Genomic DNA, 26,623 nt, shown 5'->3' with positions numbered 1-26,623 from the left:
CAGGCATGTGCAGGCCCACCCGCAGAGGCGGAAGCTGTGGCAGACGCTGTGGAGGCCCAAGCCCTTGCGCAAACTTGCCCAAGGCACAGACCAGCCCTCAGTGGCAACCGAGGCTGGGGCGGTCTTGGAAGCGGTCCAAGCGGGCACGCGAGTGTGTGCAGCCCTCCGGGGGCAGCGGTGGCCGCGGTGGCCACAGAGGTGGGCTGGCACCAGCAGCACCTGAACCCAAACACCCCGGACAGCAACAGCAGCGGCAGCCCAGTGGACAGACCACAGAACGGGTGAGTACACCCTACTGAGTGCTCATGCCGTCCATTATGCTCTAGGAGTACCTATCTTCTTTCAGTTTCTCAAAATTTTCAACCTTCCTTCCACATCAGGAAATCTTTCTCTTTCCCCCAAGAAACTGTAAGCTCCGTGAGGGTAAGGACGTCTGTTTCTGTTTCACCCTATATACGGAAGTGCCTAGTGCAGTGTCATTTTGTACTTATAAAATATTGCTAGACTTCGGGTTGGCTCAGTGGTAGAGTGTCAGCAGGTGTGTGGATGTCCCAGGTCCAATTCTCAGAGCACAGAGGAGAAGCGACCATCTGCTTCTCCACTCACTCCTCTGTCTTTTCTTTTTTTCTCTCTCTCTCTCTTTTTTTTTTTTTTGTGGTTCCACATAATTTTTTTATTATTGTTCTAGTTCTATGAAGTACACCATTAGTATTATAATAGAAACTGCATTGATTCTATAGATTGCTTTGGGTAGTATAGACATTTTAAGAATGTTAATTTGTTCAATTATTGGTACAGTATACGCTTCCATTTATTTATATCTTCAGTTTCGTCAGTGTTGTATAATTTTTCAATTACAGGTCTTTCACATCCTTGGTTAAATTTTTTTTGATTAATTTTAATGGGGTGACATTGATAAATCAGGGTACATATGTTCAGAGAAAACAGCTCTAGGTTATTTTGCCATTTGCTTACCACACACTGCAACATGTGAGTATTGCTGTACTGACAATGTTTGGCTCTACGTATGCATGTGAGCAGTCTTACTCACATCTAAAGAACATTAAGACCAACCTACGAACACGTTTAACGGATGGAAGTCTCAATGTCTGCATGAAGCTTAACCTCACCACGTATCAACCAGACTACAAAGCCATCAGCAAAACCAGGCAGCACCAGAAGTCGCATTAATGGTAAGAAGTGCTTTATTCATCATTGGTTAGCAACAGCATAACAACGTTATTAAAAAGAATTTAGAGACTTAACTGTACTTTAAAAGTGTTGGTCTTACATAAAATGCACACATTTACTTGTATTTAGTGTTAAACATATTGTATGGCTCTCACGGAATTACATTTTAAAATGTGTGGCGTTCATGGCTCTCTCAGCCAAAAACGTTCCCAACCCCTGCTCTATTCACTGCGCCACTGCCTGGTCAGGCAAATTCTACTAAGTTTAAGCTTCTAAACCCAAATCCAAATTTTATCAAGATATGCTACGTATTTCTGAAAATACCTCCATGTGAGATTAAGGGAGAGGACAAACTAGAATGTAATTTTTCCTTTTACTTAGCAAGAGATTTACATTGTTTCACTTGTATGATTTACTCCTCTGTAATTATTAGTATTTAAAGGAATTGTCTTAGAATGGTTTCCTGTGTAAAAATGTTATAAAGAAATACTAGTTGATAATAAAACATGGTGTATATAAATTTCTGTGTTTATCTTAAGTCTATAAGGTAGAAAAATCTAATGTAGGAAGATTCACTCCAGTATTGTTACTCCAGCCACCCCCAAATACAGTTTTTATCATTTCTTGAGCCTCCTGTTAGCGTTTTGTTTGTTTGTTTGTTTTTAATTTCAAAACAAGCCATTGCAAATGCCCGTTGTTCTTACCCATGTTTATATAACAATGAGCAGTGAGACTCTGCATTGTCTGGTATTTGCTGACAGCTTAGGTCTCCCCCTCCCTCTTCCCTTGTGTCCACACTGGACAGGCTGATGAGAAAGCCAGGGTCCCTCCTCTGGCACTGGCTTCAGATTCCAACCACACAGGCCCCACACAGTTCTATCTGTGTGCAGAACTCTTGTCCTGGCTCCCCGTGGACAAGGATTCTTTGCTTGGCCAAACGTTGTCAGGCTCCTGAACCTTCTCCTAGTCCTATCTTTGCACTTCCTTGTAACATTTTAGTAGGAACCTTGCTAAGTCGGGTGATTCATAATCCCCACCCTCCTATCTGACAGCCTCCATATGTGGTTAGGTTCCTCCTCCTGCACCATCAGGGGATGTCTGATCACCCGGCCCATCTGCAGCAAACGTCCGGTTAGATCCATTTAGCAGGAAGCCCCTCACCTCTGATTTTTCTCTTAGGAATTTTCCATGTAGTGACCCCACCCTGTTTTCTAGCCATAAATTCCCACTTACCCATGCTGTACTCAGAGTGGACTTCAGTCTTTGAAAGAGGCCTTCTCATCCACTCTAAAATTCCATATCAGTGGTCTCTATACTGATCTCAGTGGATCTGAACAATTTTTTTCTTTTTTAACTCTTATGCCATTTCAGAACAGCTTAAGAGGCCATTCTGTTCTCCCCAGAGACCTCAATTATGTGACTCATAGATCTGCGTGTGTGTGTGTGTGTGTGTGCTGCCTTGCAGGTGACCATGACAGTTGGCTATGTAAGCAGCATGTCCCGACATGACCACCACTGTGGGTGTCTTCTCTTGCTCTGTCTTGCTCACCTGCCCTGCTGCCTGATGGCGGTGGCACCGTGGCTGCTGGGGCTGGGGAGCTGGGCTGTGAGCTGTGCTGCTTGGGGAGGGGGGGCATTGCTGAGCTTGCCAAACCTCAGTTCTTTCTATGTGCAGCCAACCAGAGTGGGCAGTTTCGAGAATTTCTAGGCATTTAGGAACAGGAGTGTGGGATCGGATGCTCCTTAGAGTGGTCCTGGTTGACATTTTTGCCAGGATTTACCTGTGTATTAGTGTGAAACTGTGGCAGAAGCTGAATTGACACCAACATGCCCTGGTGAGGCCCATTTAATGGTTGCTTTTAAAAGAGGAGTTATGGCCCTGGCCGGTTGGCTCAGTGGTAGAGCGTTGGCCTAGTGTGTGGAGGACCCGGGTTCGATTCCCGGCCAGGGCACACAGGAGAAGCACCCATTTGCTTCTCCACTCCTCCACCGCGCTTTCCTCTCTGTCTCTCTCTTCCCCTCCCGCAGCCAAGGCTCCATTGGAGCAAAGATGGCCCGGGCGCTGGGGATGGCTCTGTGGCCTCTGCCTCAGGCGCTAGAGTGGCTCTGGTCGCAACATGGCGACGCCCAGGATGGGCAGAGCATCGCCCCTGGTGGGCGTGCTGGGTGGATCTGGGTGGTCGGGAGCATGCGGGAGTCTGTCTGACTGTCTCTCCCTGTTTCCAGCTTCAGAAAAATGAAAAAATAAAAAATAAAAAATAAAATAAAATAAAAGAGGAGTTATTTAAAAAGAGAAGATGGGGGAAATGCAGCTAGTAGGTGACCAGCTGAATTCATACCCCTAGTACAAGAGGGCTCCCCAGGACCCTTTATACTCTCTGCTGCTGCTGCCCCTGCTCTACTGCAATGCAGATCCTGACCCTTGGGGTCAAGGAAGCAGCACCCAGAGCCCTACAGTGGTACAGCCAAGGGATTAGTTCAAGCAGGCCTTCGGTTTAGGTCCTTAAACTCTATAAAACAAGCAGTTGCCTTGGGGGAGGCTCCTAAGCCAGATGGCACTGGTTAGGGGCCCTTTGGAGAAAAAAGTGATAAATACTAGGGTAGAGAGGCCCCTCTGCTGAAGTACATGTAGCCCTCCTCCCCTCAACAAACAGGGAAGGACGGGAGAAAGGAAACACAAGAAAAAATAAACAGAACCTAAACTAAGACCTACAATTTCACTAACTAGAAATCCACAGTGTACTAAAGAAGTTTATACAAGAAAGAAAATAAAAGGGCAGTGCTTGGGCTTTGGGCCTCACAACAGAGGTTCTGCATCAATTTTGCCATCTGCTCTAATACACTTATTCACAAACCTTCATGCAAGGAGCCAATGCTAGAACTCAAATTGCAGTTATACCTGGGATTCCAATAAGTGTGTCATGTTACCTTGGTAATCTAGGGGAGTTAATATAAGGACAGATAGGCCTTTTCCACTCTAACCATGCGCACTATAATCATACATAAATTCCTCGTGGGAATTTATACCCGTTATCCTAAAATATTTTATACACAGCAGGCTCTGGACCAATGAGTCATAAACTGACATTACTTTAAGTTGTTGCAACTTTCAAATTGGCTTCACAAGAAGGGACACCAAGGATCTCACCCCCAGTGACTTAGTATAACACAATTTAATGTAACCAGGGCCTGGAAGGATTGCAGACTTACGAAAAACGTAATCAGGAAGAAGTGATTATGTCCAATGCTTCTCCTTTAACTGTCCCATTTGGTCTGAAGCTAAGCCAGAAAGAATGGATGACACCTCACACTGGCTTGCTTCAGCCTTGAGGCTGTGGTCACATCAAATAAGTTTGATTTCTTCATGCCCAATAATTATGGAAATTATTTACTCCACCCACTCAGCAGCTGGTAAATATCCTGCTTTCACAAATTTGTGTTTTTTTCTGCTCAGTACCTGTGTCAACAGCCTCTTCCCAGCTGCTGTTGGCCTTCAACTCTAAAGGGACATGATACACTTTTACCTGATTGTCCTCAGGGAACCTCAGCACCATTGTCAGCACCCACAGTCCCTGCAGGCAGGATCTGCACTGTACCCACCTTGCTGCAGGAGCACAGGTATGACATGACACTAATGACATCCTCCTCTGAGGGTGTTCATTTGACATTCAGAACGTAAAATTATTGAAGAAAAGCAGCACAAAGCACAAAGTTCCATTGGCTTGCACATAATGTAAGGCCCCGACACCTGGGTTCAAGTCCTGAAAGTTATTTGGTGAACAAGGACTTCTTCCTCCATGACACTGTGAGGAAATAATGATTGTTCCTCTCAGCACACACATATGTAGGCTGTTTTGGTGTTCTGGAGGCAACCAATTTCTTGTTTACAAATTTTACTTGAGCTCATTTGTACTGTTCTTGAAAACTGGCTCACCTTGAATAGGCATCTTTACCACAGAAGGCTGTACACTGTGTCCACATTGCCATTCAACAGGCTTTCTCATTAGTATCCTTAGTCTTCTTCACTATAGACGGTTTAGTGACCTCTTGTCGTGCCTGCGAGAGTTACCCATGATGGCCTTAAGTTGTCCATAGGCTTCTGATGCATGAACATGCCCTCCTCACCCCAAAATATATGTCGTGAGAACTGTAATTACCACCTGTACTGGCCTCTGCTGAAAATAAAGGCTCTCCTGGGCCTTGAGCACGTGACCCTCCACCCAGCTGCCTCTTATGCTGGAAACAGCATCTACAAGTTCATTACAACTACCAAGGCCTTCTTGAGACACAATGGAGCCAAACCTGAGCTCTTTGGTAAACCCTACCCAGGGGAGGGTGTGTCCTGCCATCTCCTCACTTATTTGATGACAGGTGCCAGGTTCTTGAAGGGGTCACCATCCAGCATGATGTTAGCTGTAGCCTTGTCACATGTGGCTTTTATTATGTTGAGGTGCATTCTTTTTAAAAAAATTTATTTATTGGTTTTAGAGAGAGAGGGAGAGAGAGAGACATAAACATCTATTTGTTACTGTATGTGGCCTGACTGGGGATCAAACTAGCAACCTTTGCATTCTGGGATGACACTCTTAACAACTGAGTTATTCAGCCAGGGCGAGGTGCATTTTTTCTATACTAAATTTGTTCAGAATATTATCATTAAAGAATGTTGAATTTTGTCAAATGTTCTTTCTGCATCTGTTGAGATAAATATCTTTATCCTTTGTTTTGTTAATTTAGTAACACACTTAGTGATTTGCATATTTTGAACTATCTTGAGTCTTGGGGATAAATCTGATAATTATGTTGTAAAGTCTTTTAATGTGCTGTTTAGTTAATTTTCCTAGTATTTTGTAGAGGATATTTACATTTATGTTTATCAGAGATACTGGCCTGTAATTTTCTTGCAGCATTCTTATATGGCATTGGCATTAGGGTGACGCTAACCTCATAAAATGAGTTTGGAAGAGGTTTCTCTTCCAATTGTTTGAAAAAGTTTGAGTAGGATTTGGTGTTAATTCTTTAAATGTTCTGTAGCATTCACCAGTGAAGCCATCTGGTCCTGGGCTTTTCTGTGTTGGAAGATTTTTTTTTTTTTTTTTTTGGTATTTTTCTGAAGCTGGAAACGGGGAGAGACAGTCAGACAGACTCCCGCATGCGCCCTACCGGGATCCACCCGGCACGCCCACCAGAGGCGACGCTCTGCCCACCAGGGGGCGATGCTCTGCCCCTCTGGGGCGTCGCTCTGCCACGACCAGAGCCACTCCAGCGCCTGGGGCAGAGGCCAAGGAGCCATTCCCAGCGCCCGGGCCATCTTTGCTCCAATGGAGCCTTGGCTGCAGGAGGGGAAGAGAGAGACAGAGAGGAAGGAGGGGGAGGGGGTGGAGAAGCAAATGGGCGCTTCTCCTATGTGCCCTGGCCGGGAATCAAACCCGGGTCCCCCACACGCCAGGCCGACGGTCTACTGCTGAGCCAACCGGCCAGGGCCGGAAGATTTTTGATTACTGATTCAACCTTGTTACTCATTATTGGGCTATATGGATTTCCTGTTTTCATGATTCAGTCTGGTCGGTTCTATATTTATGAAAATTTATCTGGTTCTTTTAGGTTATTGAATTTGTTGGCATATTTTTTCATAGTAGTCCCTTATGGTCTTTTATAATCTGTGGTAACAGTTATAATTTCTCCTCTTCTGTGTCCTTTCTTTTTCTGGTGCAGAATTGTACATTTTAATTGAATTGCCCTTAGCTTATCCCACTCAGGCAAAGAATAAAATAACATTCACATTGAACCAGAGGTAGTTGTGCTAGGTTGCCACCAGCTTGGAATATGTGCAAAAATTATTGATTCATTTCCCCAAGTCAGATCTTATAAATGGATAAGAAAGTGAGTTTTGATATTCTCTTCTGTTTGTTTTCAGTGTTTGAATATTTTCTTTGTTTTGTTAAACATTTGTTAACTTGGTTTATCTCTTTAAAAATTCAACTCTTAGTTTCTTTGACCACTTAGTTTTATACTTTCAGATGTTTTCATGTTGTTAATTAGTGTCCTTTTATTTTATTTTAAAGAATTCATATCTTGTAAGGCAAGAAATGTGGTGAGGAACTCCCTCAACCTTTGTTTGCAGAAGACTTTTCTTTATTTCTGGAAAACAAATTTGCTGTTAAAGCATTCTTTTTTTTTTTTTTTTTTTTGTATTTTTGTATTTTTCTGAAGCTGGAAACGGGGAGAGACAGTCAGACAGACTCCCGCATGCGCCCGACAGGGATCCACCCGGCACGGCTACCAGGGGCGACGCTCTGCCCACCAGGGGGTGATGCTCTGCCACTCTGGGGCATTGCTCTGCCGCGATCAGAGCCACTCTAGTGCCTGGGGCAGAGGCCAAGGAGCCATCCCCAGCGCCCGGGCCATCCTTGCTCCAATGGAGCCTCGGCTGCGGGAGGGGAAGAGAGAGACAGAGAGGAAGGAGGGGGAGGTGGAGAAGCAAATGGGCGCTTCTCCTATGTGCCCTGGCCGGGAATCGAACCCGGGTCCCCCGCACGCCAGGCCGATGCTCTACCGCTGAGTCAACTGACCAGGGCCTGTTAAAGCATTCTTTACTGGTACTTTCTTTTTCCATCAGGTTGCATATAGCATGCGACTCTCATGTCCTCAAGGTTTCTGCTGAGAAATCTCAGAAATGGGGGTCCCCTTTAATGAGATGTGTCACTTTCCTCTTGTTACTTGTAAAGTTCTCTCTTTGTCTTTGAATTTTGATAATTTGATTATGGATTTTGGTGAAGTCTTCTTTGGGTTCAAACTGTTTAGGGATCTTTGAGCTTCATGAACCTGAATGTCCATATCTCACCCAAAATTTTGGAAGTGGTTAGCTTGTATTTCTTGTAAAAAAAATTAACAAGCTTTCGACTGACCTGTGGTGGCGCAGTGCATAACGTGTCGACCTGGAAATGCTGAAGTCGCCGATTCGAAACCCTGGGCTTGCCTGGTCAAGGCACATATGGGAGTTGATGCTTCTAGCTCCTCCCCCCTTCTCTCTCTGTCTCTGTCTCTCCCTCTCTCTCTCCTCTCTAAAAAAAAAAAAAGAATAAAGAAAAAAGAAATTAACAAGCTTTCATTCTGTGTGCTGGTCAATCCATGGCAATAGGTCAGTGGTTACTAGGAAGAATTGAAAGAAGTGGAGGTGAAGGGACCAGCAGTCCAGGAGCAGAAGAAAAGGGGAAGGGTTGGGGACAAGAGGGAAGCAATGCTGAGGTAGGACCCAGCCAGTTAGGTGTCTGGCTGGTTAAAGAAAGAACCCATCTCTGCCTGTCAGGCCACCCTAAACTGAGAGCTTCAGCCCACAGCTCAGACCAGGATGGTTCAGGGTCCTCCCTGCCATCTCTGGTCTGGCAAACCCTCCTTCCCTAGGCAGTGATTCTTCCAGAGGGCTTACTGCTCTGTGCTGGGCCTGGGGGAAGTTGGTTTTTTTTTTTTTTTTTTTTAATTTTTTTTTTTTTTTTTTCATTTTTCTGAAGCTGGAAACGGGGAGAGACAGTCAGACAGACTCCCGCATGCGCCCGACCGGGATCCACCCGGCACGCCCACCAGGGGCGACGCTCTGCCCACCAGGGGGCGATGCTCTGCCCATCCTGGGCGTCGCCATGTTGCGACCAGAGCCACTCTAGCGCCTGAGGCAGAGGCCACAGAGCCATCCCCAGCGCCCGGGCCATTTTTGCTCCAATGGAGCCTTGGCTGCGGGAGGGGAAGAGAGAGACAGAGAGGAAAGCGCGGCGGAGGGGTGGAGAAGCAAATGGGCGCTTCTCCTGTGTGCCCTGGCCGGGAATCGAACCCGGGTCCTCCGCACGCTAGAAGTTGGTATTTTTAAAATAAGATTTCTACCCCATTTTATCTTTCTCTTCTGAGATTTTATATGTATATATTATATCTCTTGATGGTGTTCCATAAATTCCATAAGGATTCTTCATTTCTCCTTTTATTTCTCCTATAGCTAGATAATTGTAAATGATTTGTCTTCAAGTTTATAGATTCTTTTTTCTGACTCATCAAGTCAAGCTCTTGAAGCTCTTGACTGCATTTAAAAAAGTTTTTTTTTTAGCAAGAGAGAGACAGGAAGGGAGAGAGATGAGAAGCATCAGTTCTTCATTGTGGCAATTTAGTTGTTCATTGATTGCTTTCTCATATGTGCCATTGATCCCGGGGCTATAGCCAAGCCAGTGATCCCATGGGGTCATGTCAGTGATTGCACGCTCAAGCTAATGACCCTGTGCTCAAGCTGTTGAGCCTGTGCTACAGCCAGCAACCTCAGGATTTCAAACCTGGGTCTTCTGCATCCCAGGCCAACACTCTATCCACTGCACCAATGCCTGGTCAGGCTAATTTCTATCTTTATTTCACTGTAACCAAGGTGTTTTCCCCTCTAGCTTTTTCTTCAATATATTCTGTTTGTCTTTGATTTTTGCCTAATCAGAATATGAGCTATTTGGTTGTAGTATTTAGTGGATGTGAGCACCCTGGGTCAACAGTCTGCTATATATCATACTTTTAGGAAAATCTCAGTGATTGTTATTTCACTGATTATTTTTTGGTCTTTTCAACCACATTCCTCTTACTTCCCCCTGTGCCCCATTGGTACAAGGTGATAAGAAGACTTTACTGCTCCTTCTTTGTGGTCGCAAGAGATCAAATCCAAGCAAGCCTGGCACTTGTATCTAAACTCTCACCTAGTGCACTTTTTTTTATTAATTTTAATTTATTGTGTTTAGATTCTAGTGTCACCCTGATTGCATCCCCCACTCCCCTGTATTCCCCTCAACATCACCCTTGCCCCCCTCCCCACAGTGCCCTCCCCCATTCCCTTCAGGTTTATCCCATCCTGTCATCCACTATCCCTCTGTCCTCTTTTCCTCTGGTCCCTTTGATCCCTCCTCTGTCTAAATTCTGCTCCTCAGTTGACATTGTTCATTGGTTTCCTCAAATGAGTGAGGTCATATGATATTTTTCTTTTTCTGCCTGGCTTATTTCACTTAACATGATAGTTTTCAGGTCCATCCATGTTGTCGCAAAAGATAAGATTTCCTCCTTTCTCATGGCCCCATAGTATTCCATTGTATATATGTATCATAGCTTTTAAATCTACTCGTTCACTGACAGACTCTTGGGCTGTTTCCAGATCTTCGCTATTGTGAACAATGCTGCATAAACATGGGGGTGCATTTCTCCTTTTGAAACAGTGCTATGGTGTTCTTGGAGTATATTCCTAACAGTGGTATAGCTGGGTCAAAAGGCAGTTCCATTTCTAATTTTTTGAGGAATCTCTATACTGTTTTCCACAGTGGCTGCACCAGTCTGCATTCCCATCAGCAGTGCAGGAGGGTCCCCTTTTCTCCACATCCTCGCCAGCACTTATTCTGTGTTGTTTTGTTGATGAGCACCATTCTGACTGGTGTGAGGTGATATCTCATAGTGGTTTTAATTTGCATTTCTCTAATGATTAGTGATGTTGAGCATTTTTTCATCTGCCTATTGACCATATGTATGTCCTCTTTGGAGAAGTGTCTATTCATTTTTGGCCCGTTTTTTAATTGGATTGTTTATCTTCCTGGTGTTGAGTTTAACAGGTTCTTTATAAATTTGGTTATTAACCCCTTATCAGACATATTGTTTTTTATCCACTTTGAGTTTAATTTTGTGAATGGTGTAAGTTGGTGGTCTAGTTTCATTTTTTTGCAGGTAGCTGTCCAATTTTCCAAACACCATTTGTTAAAGAGGCTGTCTTTACTCCATTGTATGCTCTTACCTCCTTTGTCAAATATCAGTTGACCATAAAGGCGTGGGTTTATTTCTGGGTTCTCTGTTCTGTTCCATTGATCTATATAGGCCTGTTCCTATGCCAGCACCAAGCTGTTTTGAGTACAATGGCCTTGTAGTATAACTTGGAATCAGGAAGTGTGATACCTCCCACTTTATTCTTCCGTTTCAAGATTGCTGAGCCTATTCGTGTTCTTTATTGGTGCCATATAAATTTTAGGAATATGTGTTCTATATCTTTGAAGTATGTCATTGGTATTTTAATTAGTATTGCATTGAATTTATAAATTGCTTTGGGTAATATAGACATTTTAATGATGTTTATTCTTCCTATCCATGAACACGGTATATGCTTCTACTTGTTTGTATCTTCCTTGATTTCTTTTATCAATGTTTTATAATTTTCCAAGTGCAAGTCTTTAATCTCCTTGGTTAAATTTACTCCTAGGTACTTAATTTTTTTTTGTTGCAATAGTGAAGGAGATTGTTACCTTAATTTCTCTGACAGTTTATTGTTGTATAAAAATGCCTCTAATTTCTGAGTATTAATTTTATATCCTGCCACCTTGCTGAATTCATTTATCAGGTCCAGTAGTTTTTTGACTGAGACTTTAGGGTTTCCTATATACAATATCATATCATCTGCAAATAATAATAGTTTTACTTCTTTTCCTATTTGGATGCCTTTTATTTCTTCTTCTTGTCTAATTGCTATGGCTAGGACTTCCAGAACTATATTGAATAAGAGTGGTGAAAGGGCGCACCCCTGCCTTGTTCCTGACCTTAAGGGGATTGCTTTTAATATTTGCCCATTGAGTATGATGTTGGCTGTGGTTTTGTCATAGATGGCCTTTATCATATTGAGGTATGTTCTCTGTATTACCAGTTTGCTGAGAGTTTTGATCATGAATGGATGTTGAATTTTATGAAATGCTTTTTTTGCACTTATTGATATTATTATGTGGTTTTTGTCCTTTCTTTTGTTTATGTGATGAATCACATTGATTGATTTGCAAATATTGTACCAGCCTTGCCTCCCCAGAATAAATCTCAGTTGATTATTACATGATTTTTTTCATATATTGCTGGATCCAGTTGGCTAATATTTTGTTGAGGATTTTAGCATCTAAATTCATCAGGGATATTGGCCTATAATTTTCTTTCTTTGTGTTGTCTTTGCCTGGTTTTGGAACCAGAATTATGCTCGCCTCATAAAAGGAGCTTGGAAGTCTTCCTTCCTCTTGAATTTTTTTGAAATAGCTTGAGAAGGATAGGAATTAGTTCTTTGAATATTTGGTAGATTCACTTGTGAAGCCATCTGGCCCAGGACTTTTGTTTGTTGGGAGTTTTTTGATAACTTTCGGTGTCATTGGTTGTAATCGGTCTGTTTTGGTTTTCTGATCCTTCCAGATTGATTTTTGAAAAATTATGTTTCAAGGAATTTGTCCATTTCACCTAGATCAACCTGGTAGTCAACCTGGTCCCTACCTCCCACTAGTGGGCGTTCCAGCTTTCATGGTGGGTGGTAGTGGAGCAACCAAAGTATAAATAAAAAGATTTAACTATAGTAAGTTGTTTTATCAGGATTTACTCTGCCAATCTTAGCAAAATCCGATATAACGTACTTGGTAAGTAATTATTATTATATGCTTTAACTTTCTGTAACTCTGCTTTATAAATTTTATAAAGTAATGTTACTTCCCTACTTTATAAATCACTATTACTGTGGAACTGGTAGGTGGTTAGAAAATTATACTAACATAGATACAAAAGTGGGCGGTAGGTATAAAAAGGTCAACTACCCCTGACCTAGGTTGTCTAATTTTTTGGCATACAGTTCTTCATAGTATTTTCTTACAATCCTTTGTATTTCTGTTGTGTCAGTTGTTATTTCTTCACTCTCATTTCTAATTTTATTTATTTGAGTCCTCTCTCTTTTTCTTGGTCCACTTAAAGCAGTGGTTCTCAACCTGTGGGTCGCGACCCCTGTATTTTGGTCGTTCGACCCCCACCAGGGTCGCAACCCACTTGTTGAGAACGGCTGGGTTAAAGGTTCATTGATTTTGTTTACCTTTTTAAAGAACCAGCTCTTGGTTTTATTGATCCTCTGTATTTTTTTTAGCCTCTATGTCATTTATTTCTGCTCTGATGTTTATTATTTCCTTCCTTCTACTACCTCTGGGCTTTACTTGCTGTTCTTTTTCTAATTCTTTTAGATGCAGGGTTATTTATTTGAGCTTTTTCTAGCCTTTTTCTTTTTTTTTTTCCCATTTTTCTGAAGCTGGAAACAGGGAGAGACAGTCAGACAGACTCCCACATTCGCCCGACCGGGATCCACCCGGCACGCTCACCAGGGGCGACGCTCTGCCCACCAGGGGGCGATGCTCTCCCCATCATGTTGCGACCAGAGCGACTCTAGCACCTGAGGCAGAGGCCACAGAGCCATCCCCAGCGCCCGGGCCATCTTTGCTCCAATGGAGCCTTGGCTGCGGGAGGGGAAGAGAGAGACAGAGAGGAAAGCGCGGCGGAGGGATGAAGCAAATGGGTGCTTCTCCTGTGTGCCCTGGCCGGGAATCGAACCCGGGTCCTCTGCACGCTAGGTTGACGCTCTACCGCTAAGCCAACCGGCCAAGGCCTTTCTAGCTTTTTAACGTATGCCTATAAGGCTATGAACTTCCCTCTCAGTACTGCTTTTTCTGTGTCCCATAAATTTTGAGTTCTTGTATACTCATTATCATTCATTTCTAGGAATTTTTTTATTTCTTCTTTGATCTCATTGTTAACCCATTTGTTATTTAATATAACATGCTATTTAGTTTCCAAGTATTTGAGTATTTTTCAGTTTTTCTGAGGTGGTTCATTTCTAGTTTCATGCCATTGTGATCAGAGAAGTTGCTTGATATGATTTCAATCTTCTTAAATTTGTTAAGACCCCTTTTGTGCCTTAACACGTGGGCTATCCTAGACAATGTACCATGAGCACTTGAAAAGAATGTATATTCTGCTGCTTTACTGTGAAAGGTTTTAGAGATATCTATTAAATCCAGTTGATCTAATGTGTCCTTTAATTTTGCTGTTTTTTTGTTAATTTTCTTTCTTGAGGATCTATCTAGTGTTGTTAGTGGGTTATTAAAATCCCCTACTATTATAGTATTGCTATTGATCTCGCCCATTATATCTGTCAAAGTCTGCTTTATATATTTAGGTGCTCCTATATTAGGTGCATATATATATATATATATATATATATATATATATATAATGGCTATATCTTCCTTTTGGATTGCTCCCTTTATCATCATGTAGTGACCTTATTTATCTCTTACTGTAGCCTTTGTTTTAAAGTCTGTTTTGTCTGATATAAGTATTGCTACCCCAGCTTTTTTTCATTTCCATTAGCATGAAATATTTTTTTCCAACCTTTTACTCTCAGTCTATGTGTATCTTTTGTTTTGAGGTGTGTCTCTTATAGACAGCATATGTATGGGTCCTGTTTTCTTTTCTTTTTACAAGGACAGAGAGTCAGAGAGAGGAATAGGTAGGGACAGATAGACAGGAATGGAGAGAGATGAGAATAATCAATGATCAGTTTTTCATTGCGACACCTTAGTTGTTCATTGATTGCTTTCTCATATGTGCCTTGACCATGGCCTTCAATAGACCAAGTAACCCCTTGCTTGAGCCAGTGACCTATTCACTGCGCCACCACCTGGTCAGGCAGGTACTGTTTTCTTATCTATACAGCTAACCTATGTCTTTGATTGGATCATTTAATCCATTTACATTTAAGGTTATTATTGATATGTAGTTGTATATTGCCATTTTGTTCTTTAAAGCTACATTCATCTTTTACCATATTCTTTTCTCCCTTTGTTCTGTTTACAACAGGCCCCTTATCATTTCTTGCACTATTGGTTTGGTTGTAATGAATTCCTTGAGTTTTGTTTTTGTTTTGTCTGGGAAGCTTTTTATTTCTCCTTCAATTTTAAATGATAGCCTTGCTGGATAAATAAATCTTGGTTGTCGGCTCTTGTTCTGCATTGTTAGAATATTATTTGCCATTCCTTTCTGGCCTCAAGTGTTTTCTGTTGAGAAGTCATGTCATCCTTATTGGGGATAATACATGTCATCCTCTGTAGATAATACATTGCTTTTCTCTTACAGCTTTTCGTATTCTGTCCTTATCTCTTAGCGTTGTTATTTTAATTATGATGTGTCTTGTGTAGATTTCTTTGTGTTTCTCTTTAACGGAATTCTCTTTGCTTCTTGAACCGGTGTGACTTTATCCTGCATCAATTTAGGGAAGTTTTCAGCTATGATTTCTGCAAAGAAGGTCTTTATCTTTTGTTCTTTCTCTTCTTCTTCAGGAACCCCTATGATGTGGATGTTATTTTTCTTCATGTGTCACAGAGCTCTCTTAGAGTTTCCTCTGACTTTTTGAGTCTCTTTTCTTCTTTTTGCTCTGTTTCGTGCCTTCATTTATCTTGTCCTCTAACTTGCTGATTCAATCCTCAGCTTCATCTATCTTGCTTTTAATTCCTTCCATGTGGTCTTTATTTCTGATAATGTATTTGTCATTTCTGACTGATTCTTTTTTATTATTTCAATGTCTTTTTTTATACTTGCTATCTATTTAATTGTTCATTATGATCATCTATTGTTGTTCTAAGATCTTTGAGCATCTTAACAATCATTACTTTAAACTCTGAATCTGGTAATTTGGTTATATCTGACTCATTCCAGTCCTTTTCTGGGGATTTCTCTTGATTCAATTGGGTTGCATTTCTCTCCCTTCCCATTTTTTCTGTGTATAAGAAGGGTTTGGCCACAGGAGTCCAATAGGTGTGACCTCTGTGTTCCCTAGGTGTGGTCTGTCTGCAGGTCCGCCACCCCCTCTGCCGCTGCCTGGGGTGCTCAGGTATGGGCGTTGCCGGCGTTAGTCCACTGCGGCAGTTGCTGCAGTGTCTGCCTCTCCTCCACGTGCTGGGCTTACAAGCCTCTACAGCCTCGGCCTTCACCCTGCCCCCACAGATGGGACTTTGTGCTGCACAGGGGCTGCAAGCCTCAGCACCGCAAGTGGGACTGTGCACCTATGCCAAGCTGTAGGTCTCCTCCTGTTCCCTGGCTTTTGCCCTGCTGCCATGGGCGGGGTTGCATTCGCACACAGGGCCGCAAACCCTGGCTCTAGTGGTGAGACTGCGCAACCGCACTCAGCCGCGCGTCTCTGGGATTCCCTGGCTTTCGCCCTGCCCCTGTGGGCAGGACTGCAGGCGTGACTGCTCTTGCTCACCCAGCCCGCAGCCAGGTCAAACCGCTTTCATGCGCTTGGCTGGACTGAGCTCATGCCCGGCCTGTCATGGCCAGCCTGGCTTCCGCTCCCACCAACGGGACTATGCTTTCACATTCCACTGCCGCCAGCCCTCCAGTGAGCCCTCAGCAGTGTGGGTGGGGGCGATGCAGCTCAGACCTTAGTACTCAATAGTGTATTCCTGAAGTCTCCTTCCTTCTAAGTGACTCTGCTCTGAGTTCCGCGGGAGAGCTTGTTTGGTTGGTGTCCTGCTTCCCTTTGCTGGTATTGCTTGTTCTAGGGGAAATATTTACTTTAGATTTGGGGAGTGACTCAGCCCAGGGGTTAGGGTGCCTGTCCCTCAAAGTGTTTCTCCCTGTGCCTCCTAGGTTACATTCTCTTCCTGCTACTCTGGTCCTCTCATCTCTCCCTGTCCCCAAGAGTCCTGGGTGAGTGGTTGGGAAAGAGGTTTTCTGCGTGGTCCCTTTAAGAAGAATCCTGGGTCTGAGAAATCTGTCTCGTTCTCACAAACAGTATCCTGTCTTGTTTTTCAGCTAAATACTGTCCCAATGCCTCTTCTAGGCTCTGGGACTTTGTTCCTGGGGCCCAGGACCCACTCCTGTCTGCTAAAGTCACTTCCCACCATGCAAGTCTCTCCAGGCTGCCATTGGCTCTGGGGAGCTGGGCATCCCTCTCCGCATTTCCACTTTTCCTACCAGTCTCAGTGTGGCTTCTTAAGTGTTCCTTGGTTAGAGTCCTCTTAGTTTAGTCCAAAGTTGGTTTTTCTAGATTATGGTTCTTAAAATTAAGTTGTAATCCACTTTGGTTCTGGGAGGGGGAAGTTGGTACGTCTGCCAACTCCATCGCCATCTTGCTGCCCCCCAATCTCACCTAGCGCATTTGTAACCTCAAAAAAAAAATGTGTCCATAAAATTTTTGCTTTCTCTCTTCAGATATCTCAGTTGTGGAAGTAATTGGTCTTTTTGTACCCTACTGGCTGTGTGCACTGTCACCAGCTGAGGACTTCCTATGCTCAGGTTGAGTTGTCATGCTCCTTTCCTCCATGGCTTGGGGATGGGTTTGAAAATGACAGAAGAAGGAAGGGTATTCTTTAGAGTGGCTGGTCAGGAAAAACTTCCTTCTCATTTGGGAATGGAGATTTTTATGTTCTTTTGAAGAAAAGCACTGCTGACGTTTTTGTGTAGTTTCTAATCATGGGCAGATTCATCATCAAACCATTGTGGACGTCAATGAACTCTCTTGCAATGTGCAGCTTTTAACCTGTTCTGCAGGTCCCAAATCTGACTGTTATAAAGAGCACTCGGGTTTATTAGTATCTCAGTGTGTGTGCCTGTGTGTGTCAATAATTGGCTGGAAGCAGCCCTGAGACCTGAGTACAGGGTTTTTTGGTCTAAGTTGTCCTGCCTTCTTCCTTATATCTGAGCTGTAAGTTCCAAATAGCTTCCTAGACCATGAAATTGTACAGGGAGAGGAAAGAAGAACTGAGTCTGTGATAAATACCACATAAGGAAAAAACAGTGTTTCCCCACACAAATATTTTTATACAGCCAGCTGCCTTAGATTTCAGGCTACATTGGAGGTATTGCAGATTCAGTTCCAGACCATCACAATAAAGTGCATGAGTCAATAATCAACTCTACAAATTTTTTGGGTTCCCAGTGTATAAAGAAGTTTTGTTTACATAATACTTTAGTCTGTTAAGTGTGCAATACCATGTCTATAATGTCAGTGTACATGCCGTAATTAAAAAATATTCAAATCTTTGTTGCTAAAAACTGCTCACCATCATCTGAGCCTTCAGAGAGTTGTAATCTTATTGCTGATGGAGGATCTTATCAACATATTGATGAAAATGCAATATCTGCCAAGTGCAGTAAATTGAAACTTAATAAACAAGGTATCTATACTTCTAATGATCTGGAGAACATTTCTTCCTTTCCCTTTTATTAAGTGAGAGGCGGTGAGGCAGACAGATAGGCTCCTGCATGCACTCCGACTAGCATCCACCAGGCATGCCCCCTACCGGGGCATGCTCTGGTCATCTGGGGCTGCTGCTCTGTTGCTCAGCAACCACGCTATTTTAGTGCCTGAGGCAAAGCCACGGAGCCAGTATCATTGCTCAAACAATTTGAGCCATGGTTACAGAAGGGGAAGAGAGAGAGAGAGAGAGAGAAGGGGGAAGGGTGGAAAAGCAGGCAATCGCTTCTCCTGTGTGTCAGGACTGGGAATTGAACCTGGCACTTCCATCTACTGGGTTGCTCTACCACAGAGCTAAAAACTTTAAGACAGTATGATCAGCTAAGCTTGTTAATTTTGGAACTCCACAAGCTGCCTGGACTCTTCATTTTTGGTAATGGGGATAGAAGAAAAAGCTTCCAGTGTTTCACTGTTTTCATTTACTTAAAGCTCCTGCAGATGAGGTTTTGGGGTGCTTTAAATAGGTAATGAGGAGAAAGATGAAAAAAAATTTTTCACAAAGAATTGATATTTTTAAAAAATACTTGTTTTGCCTGACCAGGCAGTGGTGCAGTGATCGAGTATCGGACTGGGACGCAGAAGACCCAGGTTCAAAACCCTGATGTCGCCAGCTTGAGCGCAAGCTCACCAGATTGAGCGCGAGGTTGCTGGCTTGAGCATAGGATCATAGACATGACCCCATGGTCGCTGGCTTGAGCCCAAAGGTTGCTGGCTTGAAGCCCAAGGTCACTGGCTTGAGCAAGGGGTCGCTCACTGTTGTAGCTCCCCCAGTGAAGGCACATATGAGAATATTGATGAACTAAGGTGCCACACGAATAATTGATGTTTATCATCTCTCTCCCTTCGTGTCTGTCTGTCCCTCTCTCTTTCACACACAACACCCCCCAAAACTTGTTTTGTGTAGCCTGTCATTTCCCAGCATGCTCTGAACCCTACCATTAGGAAAAAATATGATGTAATGTGATCACAGTAAAAATATTATAATTTCTACTTGCTTTTGAAGGTGTTAATTATATAAAGAATTAAGTGTTGATAGAGAGTAAACTTTTGATGACTAACTAGTAGTACAAATGTTTAGAGATGGTAGAATCACATGTACCCTTCCTATAAATCAGGGACTTGGAACCTTTTTTGCTGAGAGAGCCATGAACGCCACATATTTTAAAATGTAATTCCGTGAGAGCCTGACTTGTGGTGGCACAGTGGATAAAGCCTTGACCTGGAATGCTGAGGTCACCAGTTTGAAACCCTGGGCTTGCCTGGTCAAGGCACATATGGGAGTTGATGCTTTCTGTTCCTTCCCAGTTTCTTTCTCTCTCTCTCTCTTTCTCTTCTCTGAAATGAATAACTAAAATAAAAATAATTTTTAAAAATGTAATTCTGTGAGCTATACAACGACCCGTGTACATTATGCGTTATCCAATAAAAATTTGGTGTTGTCCCGGAGGACAGCTGTGATTGGCTCCAGCACCCGCAACCATGAACATGAGCGGTAGGAAATGAATGGATTGTAATACATGAGAATGTTTTATATTTTTAACGTTTTTTTTTATTAAAAGATTTGTCTGTGAGCCAGATGCAGCCATCAAAAGAGCCACATTTGGCTCGCAAGCCATAGGTTCCCAGCCCCTGCTATAAATGTAGTATAGATGTCCAGTGCTCCTAGTCCCACAAATCACAAATTTGGGGTTTTAGGACTTAGTGGCCTTTGAGGACGTGGCTGTGAACTTCATTCTGGAGGAGTGGGCTTTACTGGATCCTGCACAGAAGAAACTCTACAAGAGATGTGATATGGAAAAGCTTCAGGAGCCTAGCCTCAGTAGGTGAGAATGACAAGTTCCCTTTACTTCCTCAATCAGAGGACAAATATTCCTTACCCATCAGTGTTGTTTTAAGATGTGTAATATGGAAAGGGAGGACATTGGTATATAAACTAGGCATGGTCATAGCTTATATATATAGAACTAAAATCTAATAATTTTTCTATAATTCCTAAGACTATGGAGTAGTCTCTGGGTCTGCATTTTAGGTAAAAAATGGGAAGATGTTGATATGGAAGATCAGCATAAAAACCAGTGGAGAAAACAGGTGAGTCACACAATAGAAAGTAGGGTCTCACATAAAAACCTGTTATGCTGCAAAATTTTAAAAATAAGCAAACAAAACAACCCCTGCTTCAAAATAATTACATACTTCTCAGAAAATTTCCACCAAATTACTTATATATGACACACAGAGGCAGGTGGCTTAAGGTCAGTTGAAGCCCTGGGCGCAGACGAAAGTATTGGGCCCTTAAAAAAGAGAGATAGGGAAAATAAAAATACATGTTAACCATATTTTTAAATAAAATCTTATGTACTATTAATGTTAAAATTGTACACGTGAAACCAAACTTGGTGACATTAGAAAAAAGTGTCAAGTTGGGTTTTGCAGGACCCTTCAGAAGTCAGGGCCCAGGGCATGAGCCTGGTATGCCTGCTGTTAAATCTGCCTCTGATGACACAGATGTTCTCTTTTGAAAATTAGTCCACATGGAAACAGCATTAATAAGCTCTATATATGAATGTCACTATTTTGATAATTGCAAGGTAAAGTTTGTCTGTTAGAATTTTCAATGAATTCTATTTCAAACAATATTGATAAAGCCAAATATCTATAATTTTGCTATAAATTATAAAAATATAATTCAAATACTCTACTAATAAATATAAAATTACTAATAAATAAACCATTAATAATGTGCTTCTTGTTTTTTACAGAAGTCATGGTAGAGAGACTCTGTAAAGGGGAAAAAAGTAGTCAATGTGGAGAACACCTCAGCTTGATTCCAAATCTCAGTGTGAAGAAAACTTTTTCTGCATTAGAACCATGGAAATACAGTATGTATGGGAAAGACTTCATGAATCATTCATCCTATAGTAGGCATGTCAGATGTCACACTGGACACAAGCCGTGTATCAAAAATATTAAGGGAAGCCATATAAATTTAACATATGTGGGAGAACGTTCAGTTATCTTCAGCGTTTTGAAAAACGTGAACATAATCACAATGTTGAGAAACCCTATAAATGTGAGGAATGTGGGAAAACCTTCATGGGATTTAAAGCCCTTCAAAGACACATGATCACACACACTGCAGATGCTCCTTATAAATGTAAGGCATTTGGGAAAACTTTTAGTTCTTCAACTTCACCAAAAATATGTGAAAGAACCCATACAGGAGAGAAGCCCAATCAATGTAAACACTGTGGAAAAGCCTCCAGATGCTATCAAAGTTTTCAAAGACATGAAAGAAATCACACTGAAGAAAAACCCTATCAGTGGAAAAAATGTAGTAAAGCAATATATATCCCAGTTATCTTCGAATACATGAAAGTACTCACTGATAGGGTTGCAGGCGGGGGCCACGACCCCCTCCTCCCTTAAGTAGATGAAGGGACATTTAAAAACTGGATATTCCAGATCACTTCCCCCCAACATCCAGATTGACTCACCCGGGTGTGGAAGGTGCCCTAGCTCAGTGGTCCCACGGTACCAGTCCATAGGCCATTTGGTACTGGTCCACAGAGAAAGAATGAATAACTTACATTATTTCCGTTTTATTTATATTTAAGTCTGAATGATGTTTTATTTTTTAAAAATGACCAGATTCCCTGTTAAATCCACCTAAGACTCACTCTTGACACGTCTTAGTCACGTGATATTTATCCATCCCACCCTAAAGGCCGGTCCGTGAAAATATTTTCTGACATTAAACCGGTCCGTGGCCCAAAAAAGGTTTGGGACCACTGCCCTAGCTTACTTATGGTTAATCTTTTCTTTCCTCTGTAATGACTACCAGCCCCCACCCCCGAATCCCCTATTTAACCCTACCTGTTAGAGAACTGGTTCCTGACCTCCGCCTTAGGAGTCAGCCTGGCAGATAACCCCTAATAAACTTTTCTTGCCTAACTCAGGTGTCCTCCTTTGGCCAATCTTACACTCACTCTGAAGAGAAACTATGAATGTAGACTGTGGGAAAGCCTTCAGTAATTATTGGTCCTTACAAATACATAAAAGGATTCACATAGGAGAGAAACCCTATGAGTGTAAACATTATGGTAAAGCCTTCAGTGCTCCTAATTATCTTCCAAAATATGAAAGAATGCATATTGCAGAAAAAATGTGTAAGTGGAAGGAATGTGGAAAAGCCTTTACATTTTCTTATTCCTTACAACCACATGAAAGAACTCACATAGGAAATCCTAAAAATGTAAGGAATGTGTGAAATCCTTCAGATACTCCATTTCTTTACAAATGCACAAAAGGACTCAAAAGAGAGGAACTCTATGAATGTAAAAAATATAATAAAGCGTTCAGATATCCCAGTAACCTTCAAATATATGGAAGAATTCACAGTGGAGAGAGACCCTATAAATGTAAGGAATGTGGAAAAGCCTTCCTATCTTACAGTTCTTTACAAACACCTAAAAGGACTCACACAGGAGAAAACCTATGAATGTAAACATCGTGGTAAGGTCTTCATTTCTTGAAAATCCCTTCAAAGACACATGAAACTGCACACTTGAAATACACCTCATCAATGTAAGGAATGTGGGAAAGCATTCACTTGCCTTAATTTGTATCAAGGATATACAAGAATTCACACTGGAGAGAAACACTGAATAAAAACATGTAGGTAAAGCCTACATAGAACAGAATTCCTTATAATATGAAAGAACTGATACTGGGAAAAAAACTGAATGTCAGGTATGTGGAAAAGCCCTTATTTTTTTTTTTTACAAAAGCCTTTAAGATCACAGGATGAGAGTGTACATAGCAGATACCATGTAAATGTGCGGCATGTGGGATAGCCTTCAGTCATTTCTGTTCTGAAGGCATGAAAGGATGCAATGGATCAAACCTCTGGAATGTAAATAGTGTGGGAAGTACTTCAATTGGCCCACATCCTTACATGTAAAAATTTCACCCAAAATATAAAAATGTAAGTAATGTAAGTAAGAAGCCTTGATGAAAATTCATATATAATCTAGAAAATTTTCAACATCAAAGAGCTGATAATAAAATTGTAAACTATATTTACCAAGCTTCTTTCTTTTCTTACTGTCTAATAATGCATCATTGTACACTGGATTTTTTTTTTTTTTAGTGAGAGAGCGAGAGAGATGGGTAAAAGAGCCTCCTTTTCCCATTCTTATGAAAAGTTGGAGTAAATTTTATGTTTGTCAAGTATATGAAAATTAAGTTTCATGTGTTATTTTTATTTTTAAACTTTAGCTTTTTCTCTTGACTGGCATATGGTAAATAGATGTGAAGAAGAGAGAGATCTGTGATAGGACAAAAAAAGCTAAGTTGTCAGAAAGTTCATTTTTTTTTCCCAAGTGAGAGGAGGGGAGATAGAAAGACGTCTAGACCCCACATGTGCCCTGATTTGGGTTCCACTGGGCAATTCCCATCTGGGGCCAATCCTCTGTTACTCAGGAACCAAGCTGTTTTAGTGCCTAAGGCAATGCCATGGAGCCGTCCTCAGCACGTGGGGTCAACTTTGCTGGAACCATTAGAGCTATGGCTGTGGGAGGGAAAGTTGGGGGATGGAGAAGCAGATGGTCACTTCTCCTGTATGCCCTGAACTGGGAAATAAACCTGGGACTTCCACATGCCAGGCCAATGCTCTACTACTGAGCCAATCGGCCAGGGCCAAGAAATTCTTTTTTTCAGGATTCCTGCGAAGAAGAAGAGAGAAATATTACCTGTTTTCCATTTAGTCCTAGGATGTACTTTGAGAGGATAATTTATTGTAATGTTAAAGAATTCAAGGTTATGGTAAATGGTGTACACAGTTTGGGAAATGAAAACACATAAAGAGCTTACTGGTATGAACATGCTGGAAAGTGATGGAAGTAGGAACTGATATTACTGCTACAAAAGCTGAAATACAAAATGGCTTATATAAGACTAGCCTTCTTAAAATACATTCACTATTATTATATTGTTTGAATATATTGTTAAGATGAGCTTGTATAATGTTAGTCCTACTTAATGTTCTTGGTCCTGTTCAGGAAGTGTGGCAAAGAAGGAGGAAATTTGAGACAACAGCAATTTACAGTTTTATTATGGCCTTTCCACTCTCTCTCCCACACTGGTCTTTTATTTTTTAACCCACTTCACATTCAACAAGTATTTATGAAGTGCCTACTTATAATACAGTAGTTAACATGCATTGAGCTTTTTTTTTTTTTTTTTTTGTGAGAGAGACAGGGACACAGACAGAAAGAAAGAGGACAGAGACAAACAGACAGGAAGAGAGAGAGATGAGAAGCATCAATTCTTCGTTGCGGCACCTTAGTTGTTCATTGATTACTTTCTCATATGTGCCTTGACTGGGGGGCTCCAACAGAGTGAGTGACCCCTTGCTCAAGCCAGCGACCTTGGGCTTCAAGCCACTGCCCTTTGGGCTCAAGCCAGAGACCATGGGGTCATGTCTACAATCCCACACTCAAGCCAGTGACCCTGCACTCAAGCCGGATGAGTCTGCACTCAAGCTGGCAACCTCAGGGTTTTGAATCTGGGTCCTCTGGGTCCCAGGCCAGCTAGGTGCTAGATGTATACACAGTGGTGCCCCAAACCACCATGTTCCCTCTTTAAAATGCTACACATTAAAAATTTTAACTGGTTATATACATAAAAATCTCTATCATCTATCTATCTATCCATTCATTTCAATCCCACAACCTTGGTGTACGCTGGGGACGATGCTCTAAGTACCTGAGCTCCTCAACAGGGCTACCCTGTTCTCTGGAGCTCAGAATGTTCTGTGCTCTGCCCTTGTGCCACTGTTTCTTCTGTAGTTACTGTATAAACTCAGCAGGGTCTTAGAATTACTCAGCTACTAAAGACATTACTCCTGCTCCAGTGATGATGTTCATAAAGAGCAGTCTACCATATTTCATAGCTGACGGGTTGATGCTGACTTCCATCTGGCAATTATTTTTAGCATAATAAATATCTAGCTCCACTAGCTGTCAGCATTACCAAATAATTAACACTATAAAATCTGAAAACAGCACAACGATAAGACAAAAAAAGAAAAGAAAAACAAACATAAATGGTGTTGAAATTAATTTGAGCCATGGCCTGGTAGCTCAGCTGGTTAGAGCATTGTCCCCATATGCCAAGGTTGTGGGTTTGGTCCCTGGTCAGGACACATACAAGAGTCAACCAATGAATGCATAAATAAGTGAAAAAACAAATCAATGTTTCTTTCCCTCTTTCCTCTCTGGCACCCTTCCTCTCAGTAAAAAATTAATTAAAAAAATTTAGGGGGAGGGTACAGCAGGGAGGGGGGAAAGGGGGATGTTGTGGGGAACATGGGGGAGGGGTATGCATTCAGGGGACAGTAGAATCTATGTAAACAATAAATTTTTTAAAAAAGGAAATTCCACCATGTCCTTCTACTCTTAAAATTTTTTTAAAAATTAGTTTGATGTCAATCATAAAGCCACTGATTTCTGTATAAGAAAATGCTTATTTTAGAATATTTGAATTTAGGGTGAGTCAAAGATCTGCACATATCTTTACTGAAAGTTTAAGGTAGAAGCAAAAGGAATTCAATTCGTAACTTGTCTATGAGTAACATAGCCAAGTCAAAATTTGATGTAATGATTTTTTATAAAATAGGCACTCTCAGAAATTAAAATATACTTTATTCCCCCTTGTATAAGACACACCTTTCTTTGAAAAATTTGGGGTCTAAAAACTGGGTGCATCTTATATGGTGGTTATAGTTTTTTAACTTGCATTTCCTGCTTCGTGCTTATTTTTGCGCCCATTGTTGAAGACTGATTTGTCATCAGACACAGATGAGGACAAGCTAATGGATGGGAGTTTTGTCAGTGATGAGGAGTTGTATGAATTTTATGATGACTAAAACTTGAGTTCAATAACTTTATGTAATACATTTTTTTTCAAATTTCAGGCCCCCAAATTAAAGTGTGTCTTATACATGGGAGCGTCTTATACATGGGGAAATACAGTACCAACTGAGCAAAATGGAGGCAGGCAGCATAAACATCTGTTACTTATCTGTACCTCTCCTCTTCCAAAGATTAGTCCATCATCATTAGTGAACCAGATCAAAACATTGTTCTATTTTAAGTAATTAAAATCAAACCTGTATCAGCAAGTAAAATAAAATAAAAAAAAAGAATGAAGTTGTTCAAGAAACATGAGAGTCTATAGTATGTTAACCCAGAGCAGTCCCTCCATGGCTCCTCCCAGCTCACATTGGGGAAGACTCCACTGCAGAGACGGCAGCCTAGAACTTGTGACACCTGTCAACTCAGC

The 26,623-nt window shown here is 41.7% G+C and overlaps 2 pseudogenes; both read left to right on the top strand.

Annotated features, from left to right (window-relative positions):
- The first annotated feature begins 1,100 nt into the window (after positions 1-1,100).
- LOC136378561 (zinc finger protein 14-like) lies at positions 1,101-21,726 on the top strand (annotated as a pseudogene).
- A 554-nt stretch (positions 21,727-22,280) lies between these two features.
- LOC136388273 (zinc finger protein 709-like) lies at positions 22,281-23,074 on the top strand (annotated as a pseudogene).
- The last annotated feature ends 3,549 nt before the right edge of the window (positions 23,075-26,623 follow it).

This window comes from Saccopteryx leptura, chromosome 1, assembly GCF_036850995.1.
Source record: "Saccopteryx leptura isolate mSacLep1 chromosome 1, mSacLep1_pri_phased_curated, whole genome shotgun sequence".
Classification (NCBI taxonomy): Eukaryota; Metazoa; Chordata; class Mammalia; order Chiroptera; family Emballonuridae; genus Saccopteryx; species Saccopteryx leptura.
Note: the sequence above shows the minus strand (reverse complement) of the source record. Positions and strands in the feature narration are given on the sequence as shown.